We start from the raw sequence: 11,711 nt of genomic DNA on the forward strand, positions 1-11,711 counted from the left end.
TCTCTTAAGTTAGGGAACACGAGTCAAGCAATTATTCTTCAAAGACCAAGAAGTCTAGTACAATACTTGAGTACTTTGTAACCAGCAAAGGTTGTATTACCACCAGGATGTCTATAAGAATGTTATTGATGATCATGATGTTTGCATTGCCAGACCACCAGGCCATCCGACCATTATCAACACATTCAATCAGAACCTCAAACTACATCCGCCAAAACATTCCATCTTCCCACTCACTCAGTCATACAAGATGAACAAATTTACCAATGACTTCTCCAGTTCTATTAGACCCCTGGACAGAGCTTCTGGCACAAACAAGGCTGAAAATTGGACTTCTCAAAGGTCTTAGTGTAGGACATAGACTCATGTGGAAAAAATTATGAGAGATTACAAATGACAACACTTACTAGTTCATTCCAAACTTTCCACTTCTGTTCCTTCCTTCTTCTAAAGCATATCTTTTCTGACTTTACCACTCACCACTGTTTTTAACAATTATCCTGATAATATTCATACAGTGTGACAGAACCTGTTAGGAGATATAAAACTAAATCCAAGTCCTTCTTCTGTGTTTATAATTCTACTATTCCCTTAGATAAGGGGATCCGTCCAAGTCAGTCCAGGATGCAATATTATTGTAAGTTAGCAAATCCCAAGGTAATCAAGTTGATCAACGATTCCAATGCTTTATTCCACGGCTTAACAAGACAGTCCAACTGATCCCTTTAATTTCAAGCTGATCACACACTCAAAGAAACCTTCTGTCCAATGTTTCATCAGCAGAGTACAAGTCAGTGAGAGGTGAAAGCAAAACAGTTATTTTCAAAGTTATCCAATCACACGAAAAAATCAATATTTTAAAGCTCATCCGAACACACAAATGTGTAGTGTACTCCAGTGTTTCGGTCCTCATAATGGCACTCAATTTGACAATCAAAATTGTTCTAACCCAATTTCTCACTGAGTAAATTAGCCCAGTTTATCTTTATCACTGCTGTCTGTGGACATATAGACTGACACATTGTTGACATTAAAAGGGATTTCGATAAAAATGTCTAATAAAATGCCATTATCACAATAGGCAGTGCAACTCCCCAGGCAGCAGAGGGTTTGATGTTAAGGCTCAAATGAACTAAACAAAACACCAGACACAGATATTGGTTTGAACTTTCTTCAGAGCATTCCTACAACCTCTTCATTCTTTGATTCCCGCACATCGATCAAGTACTCAGCAATGCCCCTTAGTACCATTTAAGTCAGGTTGCACTGTTGTTCTCGCTTCTTTTCTCCTGCCATCCTTGTGTTCTTTTGCAACCATGACAACTCACAAATTCATGCAGCAGTAGAAAATGCCAAATGTCATCCACAGAATTTGTTCCCATCGTAAATATCAACACATGATGACCAGGAGGTTCCAGATTGCAAAAGTGATGGATGACGGAGGAAGCGTTTGTTCAAAATGTCAACATTTTTAAAGAAGGAATGGTGGTTTTTAGATTATGTCTCAGTGAGTGGCTTGATCACTGTACCAAATGTGCATTGATATAAAGGATGAGGTTGTATCTAATTCAGGAATGAGACTTATAGATATGGTCGGCATGCAAAAGCATTTGAAACATTGTTCTTTAGAGAATTGTTCCTTAGATTTAATGTTTGCATCTCTTCGGAGAATTCATGGATATCAAATCTCCAGCATCTCATCAAATATGTCCAAGTATCATCTGCTGATGTTAATGAAATAGATCACAATAATGAGACTGAGGCAGCCTCGCCAAATGCTCGTGTGGTCCAGATTAATACAGCATTACGCCAGCGGCCCACAAGACAGATTGATACATCTGTCATTCTACATAAACCAATGTTGTTACTTCAAGTAGAAAGCGCATCATCGTAACATCTATCTAGGCAGTTGTCATGGTTACCATAACTTGTCGCGGAGCCAAAAGAATATATGTCCCTATAACTGATACACAGAGTGTAACAGGTTTAGAAGAGTGTCCTTCATGAATACCAACATAAAATACATTCTGATTACATAATTATTTCAAAACAATTGATTTGACAAGCATTTCTCATGAGAGTGTTCTCCACAAATGAAACCTTTCTTCTTCTAGTTGGCTGTATGAGAGTAGCATCAAGAGTGGGATGTCTTGGTGGGAGACTATCATGTCTTGAGAGTATCGGAGCTAAGCAGAAGTTTGAGAAAAACTCAAAAACAGTAACGATGCGTGCTTATGATATATACTCATGTCAAATGATGCATAATTTCTTAACCCACCTAGTGCTAAAATGATCGACGCCAACTAATCACTTGGGCAGGATATTAATAAATGGAAATCGGCTTAAGGAAAGGAAGTAATTTGTTCAACACAGCGCTAAAACCAGGTGTTTTTTTCCGATGACGTTGCATTGATTGACTCTCACTAGGGCATACAACATCCACAGGATGCGATGTAGTGTAACGTCATATCTGCCATCCAAATAAATTCGAACCCTCTTTCTCCATCAGAGAAGTGCAAGCACAACACATTTTTCCACCATCAACCATCAGCAAAAACTGAACAAAAATCAATAGTATGCTTTTACAGACATTAGTATGATGGCGGTTGCCATGTTACGTTTAAACTAATCATGACAAATGATGTAAGTTGAAATTGCAATGTCCTGTGATGTGGTGCCATGTTAAACATTCTATGACATTTTAATAATGGGTTCTCATGCAATCGCTTTCTCCGCCAACATGGGGAACTTTTAAAGGACTCTTAATTTGTTGCTATGTGTGTTGTCATCATTTCTATTTCAGACTGTAAAAACATGATAAAGTACCAAACATCAATTAAAATCCCTGAATTCAAAAGCGATGATTTCGTACCCGACTGTATTGACATGACACTGTAGACCTCGATCCTAGATCAATTAACACACTCTTCCATGAGCATGACCAGTGACAGAATATCATAACCATGTTACAAATGAGACCAGAAATGACAATGGCTTGTTAACATTACCCTTCTTCCCATTTAATTCTTCAGTGATATAACACAAACATTGACTTGAGGTGGCCAATCCAAAATGTATTATCATTTCTATTTTTGTCACCTTTATGATGAATTCGCACTGATTTTTATACAACTCCCATCATTCAGTGCCAACACCACGGCAACCTCTCCAGCAAAGTACGTCATTGCAACCACAGCACGATTGTTATTTACCCTTTCATGAACAACAGGAAGGAACAGGATCAGGAGCTAAATACGTGACTGGTATAGTGCAGGCAATTGGTTGCTATGTAACGGGAAGTCACCGGTTTCATCATCAGATCATTTCAGTTCACTGCTACTGTCAGAATTCACCAAAAATATATGTGATAGAGTGCTATTTTGACAGGACATTGTCGTCATGTTCCACTCTTAGCGGTATGTGACTTAATGCCATATAGGGTTCAATCAAGATAATACTCATGTGATAGACAACTCGATGCCTGTGATTTTCACCAGGACAAATGTTTGGAACTACACCTTGGAAAGGAAAGAACCTCACTTCAGTGACATAGACCTGTATGAGGCTTCCCAGTCTCCCTACCTGTGGCTGCCCAGTATTTGAGGAACAGTCTTCCTATACCTCCAAAGGTCAACTTATCAGAAGAAACCCCTCCAGCCATTTGGAATTGAGCATCTGAAATCGTTACTGTACTAGTTCAAACAGATATTTGTAGCATCAGAAACTGAAGCAGGAGTGCGATTGAAATGGAGAATATCGTATGGGTTATTTTGAGATAAAAGCCAATCAGTTCAATTGAAGATTGGTATTTTTAAACTGAGGCGGAAAGGAAATTAACATACAGTGAATTGGCAATATAGCGTACTAGTAATACAAAACCAAGATCTATAACCATCACAAACATTTGAAGGAATTGTTTTTCAATTCAATTATGCATTGCAGCTAGCTCTTTATTTAAAATCAACATTAGAGGTCATTCAAATGACCTAATGGCCATATCAAGTCCTCTTGCGTTAAACTGGGTCTCCTATAACATTCCAATGAAGTCATTAATGATTTTCCTCAATTGAATTGGACATATCATCTGATATGAGGCCATATGCTTTTTACGCTTCGTTTATGAGATCTATGCCATGGATAGGATTTTGTGATTTCAGAAAAACTCGGTTCCTTATATGCATTCCTAATTGAAATTTGGAAAATTAAGATATTGAGCTTTCTGGTTGGCTTATAATCCCTGGCTTGGAATGCCCATTAGGTAGTTCTGCACATCATTTGCAGCAATCAACTCTACAGTGCTTTGACGACCTTTTGTGAAAGAAAGTTTTCATTTTTCACTTTACTGTGATGATAAACACTGAAAAAATGATCTGTGATATTTGAAGACAGACCCACCATGTGACCTAACTCTTATATTCTGACAACCATATAGTCTCATCATTATCTTTGTTTGTAAATCATTGACATACATCTAGCAAAACTCCCAGTATAATCATAAATGAGACCTAATTTAGTATATGATAATCTTTGATCACACCAGCTTCCTCCAATATCCATTCTGCAGAATGATGGAAACATCAAAGCCGCTCATAGCTGCTATCATTGGTATCACTACACTTGATCGAAAGGAAAGGGGCTGGGTGCACAGGGAATCCCTTGGATAGCAATGCCATCAAAAACTACCAGGACAGATTTTCAGAAACTTGCATGAATGGCCCTTATGGCCCATGAATAAGGGTCAAACTATCATCCCTCAAATCATGGTTGGCACTTTTAAGCAAACTGGCCGGCCACATCCATAGCTGACATCCTGCTCCTGAGGAATGTTCCTGATCCATCCCCATTCAGAATGGCATCCGATCAATAGCCGCCACATAACCAACATCAATATAGATTACTCTGCGGCAACTGATGGAAGTTTATTCTGCTGAATTATTGATAGCTGCGGCCGCTGTAATCCAGTATGGGACCATGCTATGTAGCGTTACATTCTACTACATCATGTAAGAGCTAGTCTTTGTTAGCATTACATAGCCGGAACTGCAAGCTGACCCATTACCTCTGGGAAATTTAAAGGTATTATTCAGTTACTGCCATTAGATGTTACATTCGAATGATTCATAATGAATAATGAACAGACAAAAAATGATTTACAATACCAAATGAAGGTCCCAAGCAAACCTGATGTAAGGAGGCCATATGTGTCCAAGAAAAGTTGTGACGCAGTAAATTGTTTCATTATCTTCTGGCTTGGCTATAGGGGCACTGCAACCATTTTCATGAAAAAGATAAACTTGCGGCGCAGGGTTATAACATTGTCCATCACAGATATTGAAATGACTCTGAAAGGTTGACCATGACATGGTGGTTAGATAAGGGGGAATGTAATGCTGATAAATAAAGGGAACATGACACTTAAGATTATCAAGGGAGTACATACAGCAGATACAGATACAGGAGGAAGTTCCCCACTCTCGATCTGAGCCCTGTTTCTTCAATCACATGCATTAGTTCCTCCGACTTCCTCTGTACAATTCTTTTTTTGTTTATTTCACAAAATGAAGTTTTTGTATTCTGCACAGAAAACAATTCAAAACAAACCATGTGCATTTCAGTGGGTGACATGTCTCTGTCTCTTTAGATGGCAACATGTGGCTATCTGTATGCATACATTTCCTGTTGCAATACACCCACTAATAAATTGAATATGAAATATCTCTAGGGAAAATAAATATAAAGCTAAATGCTTTGACTGAGAACTGAATTATTCATGACATTTTGTACTGGTGCATGTGTGTATATACCACAGAGTGACAGTGACTGAATCTGGGCATATAATAATTCAAAGGCATTGTAAACATTGTCTGGAAGTTGGAAAACGCACAGAGTATACATTTCATGAAGGGAGCCAAATTGGCACATGCTGGTAGTAGTCAGTACCAAAATGACAAGTGGTCACGACCCAGTCTGACCTTGAAAACAAGCTTGACCATTCCAATGACCAATTTGATGTAATCAGTAATGACATGAGGATGAGGGTTGCGTCTGACATGCGCAAAACATATCGTGTTGACCTTGATCTTGATTACAAGAATAGAACGCTGGAACCCAATGATCAAGACACCATGCATAAGAGTCTAAAAAGCAGTTATAGAACTATTTCTAATGAACAGAGACCTTTTAATGCAGTGGCAGAAATGAAATATTTCACCCTTCAAATGTACCCACAAAAAATATTTTGCCTGTATAAGGCTACCCCTTGATGGAAAACCTCCAGCGATGAAGAACCTCTCTGATGTCGGATTGCCTGAGAAGAGAACTCTCTGAACCTGAGCTAGGCTGAAAAGGCTGAGTCAACTGAAGTCATCTAGCTGGGTCCAATGGTGGCTCAAAAACAGAGTTCCACAAACTACCATAAACTACACCGCATATGAGGAAAAAAGTAGGGGCGAATATTGACAAAACATGGCTAACGAAAAAAACTTACCAATTCAGTAGTAAAACACGAGTGAACACAGAAGTAGAGCTTAGTCCTAAATATTAGGACTAAAAGTGGACAGAGATTATGGCACAATCTTGATCAACTAAAACCCGGCTTTAGATTTAAATGGCAGTTCCACAGTGTCAAGTTATTTCACAAATGATCACTGATATGGTCGTCTCCAGTGTCTCTAGCTTCTCCTTCAAACACCTATTCCACTCCATCAGTTTGCTGACATTATCATGCTTTTTTTCAAGTCTCAAGAACATAAAAACCTCACAATGGCTACACTTTTGTCACAAAAGTAATAAAAAATCGACCACATAGATAGAAACATGATCGTCACGCAGAAGTTTCTCAGTGCTGGATTTTTCCATCACAGTGAATATAAATAAAAGGTCAAATGCTACCCGCACATCATCATTTGACTTGACATTGAAAATGCCACGCTCCCACAACACGTGAACTAAAATGACACTTTGGCCTTCAGGACCAGCAATCATGAGAAAGTATCACCCAATCAACTGGGGTATTTATTACATAACAAAAAGCTCCTGACCTTTAGGCAGGCCCGAACTGAACTTGATTTCGGTCCATCTCCGCATAAGCTAAGACATCTGAAGAGGTCGAAATCCTTTAAAATTTCGCTCAGTCTGAATGTGATCATTTATAAAACATGCTTCAGGCACACTGTTTTACCCAATCCAAAGCATCTAATTAGGAGCTAATGAGGTATTGTCTGACGGCTGTGACGTCAGAGGAAGAAGCATGTTGTCCTTCCATTAGTTAATATAGAAAGGTAATGATACCATGTACTCTTATGTAAGAGCTAAGATATTATTTTGCTGTAATTATCAGATGTGCTTACATAAACATGGTCCTGTTGGTGACATTCATCGAGAGAAAGTTTCATTGTGCCTTCAACTAGCTTTCACTTTATATCTTTCTGGCACTGTAAAAATGTTCTCCATAATGTCATTTCTCCATGTCATGTCACCTTTCATTTTAAAAAGATATTTTATAAACGAAAGTAAAGGAGATTCCAAAAACATAGGCAAACAGGAGACCCAAATTCTCAGAATATGATCCACTTAAAGTCACTTCTCTGAAAAACGGAAGACAAAATTGTAAGACTCCAAGCAAAGAGGCAAAGACAAGTTACCCAGTGACTGTAAAATGGCATTATTTTTTTTACTTTCCAGTTTCCAGTTGAACTTTTAGCAATGTTTTATCAATGGGTCATTCTGAACCATACAATCATGATTACAAAGGACATAAACATGATAAAGATGCCTGCTGCTTTCAAATGAAAGATACAACTGTCAGATAAAGTGACATGATAATAATGTAACATGCAGTAAAACACATATCACCAACAGTCAAAATCACATTTTCGTCAAATACAGTATTTTTGCAAGGGTTCCAGATGTCGGCTTATCCTCTGGTGATTTCTATGGGTATAAGGACTGGCTTCGCAAAATGGACACCAATCGATACCTCCACATAGCAGAATGTATGAGATATTCCTGAAGGATGATTTCAAATTTCCTACCTTAAGTCTTTAAGGGAACCCGAAGTTATCTGAGATATCCACTGGACTAATTGGTAATCCTCCCTGCGTAATTCCAAAAATCTTGCTTTGACACAGTTGTTGAAAATACGACGAAATCCTCGTCAACTTGTGCTATCCATCCGTCACATCACTACAGCTAGCTACAGACACCACAATAGTGAGCTCATAGCTAGCTACAGGAATTCTGGGTACAAAAATCAATAATCCGCGCACAGGGTGGTGTGTATTGAATAGAATATCCAAATAGGGCTGAATAACTTAAGATAGCATTAGCTATTGGGAACTTAGTGGGAAATCTTTTCGAGTTTAATCACGCAATATCGTATCCAACACACATATGACAACCTTATGATAATAGTGATCTCAGTATACCCAGATGTAAATTCACTAGGCCTACATATCAGACACCCTTACTCACGAATTATACATATGTATGCGCTTTACCTGATATTCAGGGAACTAGAACAGGCGTAGATTAATATTAAATAAGGTAATACCTCAATATATAGGAACAATCAACATGTATCCTGCTGGTGTGTGTTCATTTCCTATGCATCTTTCATGTCACCAGGTTAACACTCTGAGCAAATGGCAATCTCTCAAATATTTTATGAAATGAATCACTTGTATTTTACAGCCAATTATTAGAATGATAGTCGAGTATATCCATCATAATCACAAACATTAGGTTCATTGGCCAGGGTGATTCAGTAAACAATCTCTAATAACAACTACACGGTCACACAGTATCGAGCAATCTCCCACCCACTAATCCTTCTTCCTTAAGACAACGTAAAAGGGCTCACGTTGTACCTCACAACGTTGTAAACAAGATAACCCTGACTGTCCCTGTTGCCATGGTTATATTAAGATGTTTGGAGTCTGGTGTCCATTTTTATATTGCCTTGAGTATGATGCCATATTATTGACATCGCATATGGACATCCTTTATAATAGGCATCATCAAATACAGAAACAAACTGATTCAAATGTCCCAATAGCAATACTCTGAGGAGTTCTAAAAACGATTGGAGCAAAGCCGGATATTTTAGCAATAAAGGCAACACAGCTCTATTCTACAAGGAGTCATAGTAGCAGATTGCTTAACCTAAATGGTCATCTAGCTCCATCAGCATCAGCAATGTCACAATCAATGATCCTAACATCCCAATAGCTTTGCACACGAATGGCATAATCAATCAAAAATACTGTTTACAATGCTTCGAAGTGAAAAGCGATGAACACAACTTTGATGAGGCAGTTGGTGGGGGTGCAAGCATTTGACGTATTATCGCTAGCTGAAATCAGTGTAACATATGATAGCATTATGCTAATGCTAGTTGAGCTAGTGACGTTAGCGTCGCCTAGCAACTTGTTCATTCTTCCTGACTTCTGGTTGTTGTCACAGAGAGCTGACAAATAGATCGGTGAAAATCGATGAATTAAGGGAACCGGAACTTCCTGTACAGCATGTTTGTCATAAAGATTTTAGATGGGGGTTAATTTCATGAAAAAACTTTTGTCTAATCAATTCAAACAAAGTGATATACACATACCAATTATTGTTAACTGAAATTTTACCCAGGTACTGGTATACTACACATACATGAAGCCAATGGCTCTCTGTTTGAGTCATTACCAAATTTCTTTACCAATATTTTTGTTTCATTTACTAAATACAAAGTCATCGACTATAGAGGAGTACTCGCAACATTCATATAAATATCATTATGTAACTGGTCCATGGCAATACATCAATTATTTGTGGATAAGAATGTTGCAACCCTCAGGCTAACAGTAAATCTATGGAAAATTATTGATTTATTTAAAAGCCATCATTGCATTAACGGCTAAATATAGCATGATAGGATTAAAAGAGATACTATAGAGCTCATTCTTTGTCCATAGTGTTTTCCTTAAGATCTACCAACTATGACCAGGGGCTGAACTTTATCAGCTGCCAAGGAACTTGTACCGTTTTGTAAGACACAAGTGAAGAAATGCACAAAATCTTAGGCAAACCTGCAGCATTTGGAATAAATCAGAAAGTAACATCAGGTATGGGAGGAAAATACCTCATGGGTATGAGGAGAGTGGATTGTGGACAGTCCTGGCTAACAAAAAAATACTGGTAATCCCGTCACTGCTGCTCTTTGAAGGCCTGCTGATGTCAATCCATTAAGACCATAAACCTAATGACAAAACGTATGTTGCATCATGTTGCACAAGGGTATTAGCAAAGCAGTGATAAAAGAAGATATGGAGTTAACCCTTCTCCTTTTGGAGGCTCAGGAAAGCAACATGTGATGAAAATAAGAATTTGTATTTAGTCTCTTTAAAAAATGGCACAGTTCTCATGGTAAATTTAGACAACCACGATCTCACTGCATTTAAACAATGGGCCCGATTGGATTGTTATGATATTAAAAAACGACCAAAGCTAGCATGGATTGCACAATGGATCTCAACCTTGACTAAACTAAAATTGTCAGTTAGCGCTTTGTGAACAAGAACTATCATAAAACAAAGGGCATAGTGAGAGGAAATCTTATCCTCGTAATATCATGAGACCCATCCATGCACTGGAACCCTCCCTTCGACTGAGGACACCTTCTTAGAATGTTTTGCCCCTTCCAAAAATTGGAAAAGACACATACTTTTGTTACCTAACGACTTCCTTTATTTGAACATCTTCCAAAGGTCAAAGGTCACTCATATAAGAAACAAAATGGCTGCTATCACTTATTTATATGAAATGTTCTTCACAGGGCTAAAAACACAATAGGGGTTAAAATAGGGACAACTTGTCACCATTATCAAGGATTTGCAGCCAAAATCAAGACGAATGTAATTTGATGGAAACCTATGTATAATTTTCATATATCTTGCCAGACATATGTCAGGATTACAAATTTTCACAGAGATTAATTATAACGATAAGGAAGAAGATAAGGAGGTGAAACCAAACATATATATCACAATTCAACAAAAGTCATATTGGGGATGTATCAGAATCAGTTTTACTAATAACAATTGAGGAGATGATAAGGTCACGAAGTGAAATCAAAAGTACCTACCTCGTAAGAGGGTTTGATGCGTTGCTAGCTGCCGATCTTGTCCTCACTTTAAACCAGCCTCAGTTCATGATAGCATTCAAGATGGCGTCAGGTACCCTGCGTAGAAACCAAAATTGATTCAGCTATTGATCTGTAGTGTTATATCATTCACCGCCCAATTTCTGTTGAATATCGGGGAAAAATATGTCAAGGAAAACAAATTATTACGTCGATTATCTGACCAAATCTCTCAAATACAGATGGCTGCCTTCTCAGTGACTTATTTCAGTTGCTTAAACGGTTATGTCATAAATCTAGGGATTGGCTGGAAGCAACGAGACACAAATTGTACAAGTTATGTAAACCAATGAAATGGCTAGTATCAAGCACTACATCGGAACTAGCAAAGAAAATCAATAATGCCGCATAGCTGATGAGGACCGACACTAGCTTGCGCTAATGTTAGCCATGGCTTAATAATACCACGACAACCATCAATTAATTGGTTTTTAGTTTTGCGTGTTTTTTTAGCCTTTACCTTATACCTCTGGTGTTTATTGATGGCATTACCTTGATCATATACCATGGAACCCCGGCTGAG

The 11,711-nt window shown here is 38.1% G+C and overlaps 1 protein-coding gene across 8 annotated transcripts in view; it reads right to left on the minus strand.

The window, feature by feature from the left end:
• LOC135488223 (synaptotagmin-1-like) overlaps positions 1–11,417 on the minus strand; it is a 48,062-nt gene extending 36,645 nt beyond the window's left edge. For 3 of the 8 annotated variants that reach the window (XM_064772732.1, XM_064772733.1, XM_064772734.1), the window contains exon 1: positions 11,132–11,381. The gene's annotated coding sequence lies outside the window, so the exon portion shown is untranslated. Of the gene's footprint in view, positions 1–407; positions 836–8,033; positions 8,322–11,131 lie in introns of those variants that run through there. The other 5 variants (XM_064772727.1, XM_064772731.1, XM_064772728.1 and 2 more) reach the window with 4 other exon arrangements.
• Between the last annotated feature and the right edge of the window lie 294 nt (positions 11,418–11,711).

This window comes from Lineus longissimus, chromosome 5 (assembly GCF_910592395.1).
Source record: "Lineus longissimus chromosome 5, tnLinLong1.2, whole genome shotgun sequence".
Taxonomy (NCBI): Eukaryota; Metazoa; Nemertea; class Pilidiophora; order Heteronemertea; family Lineidae; genus Lineus; species Lineus longissimus.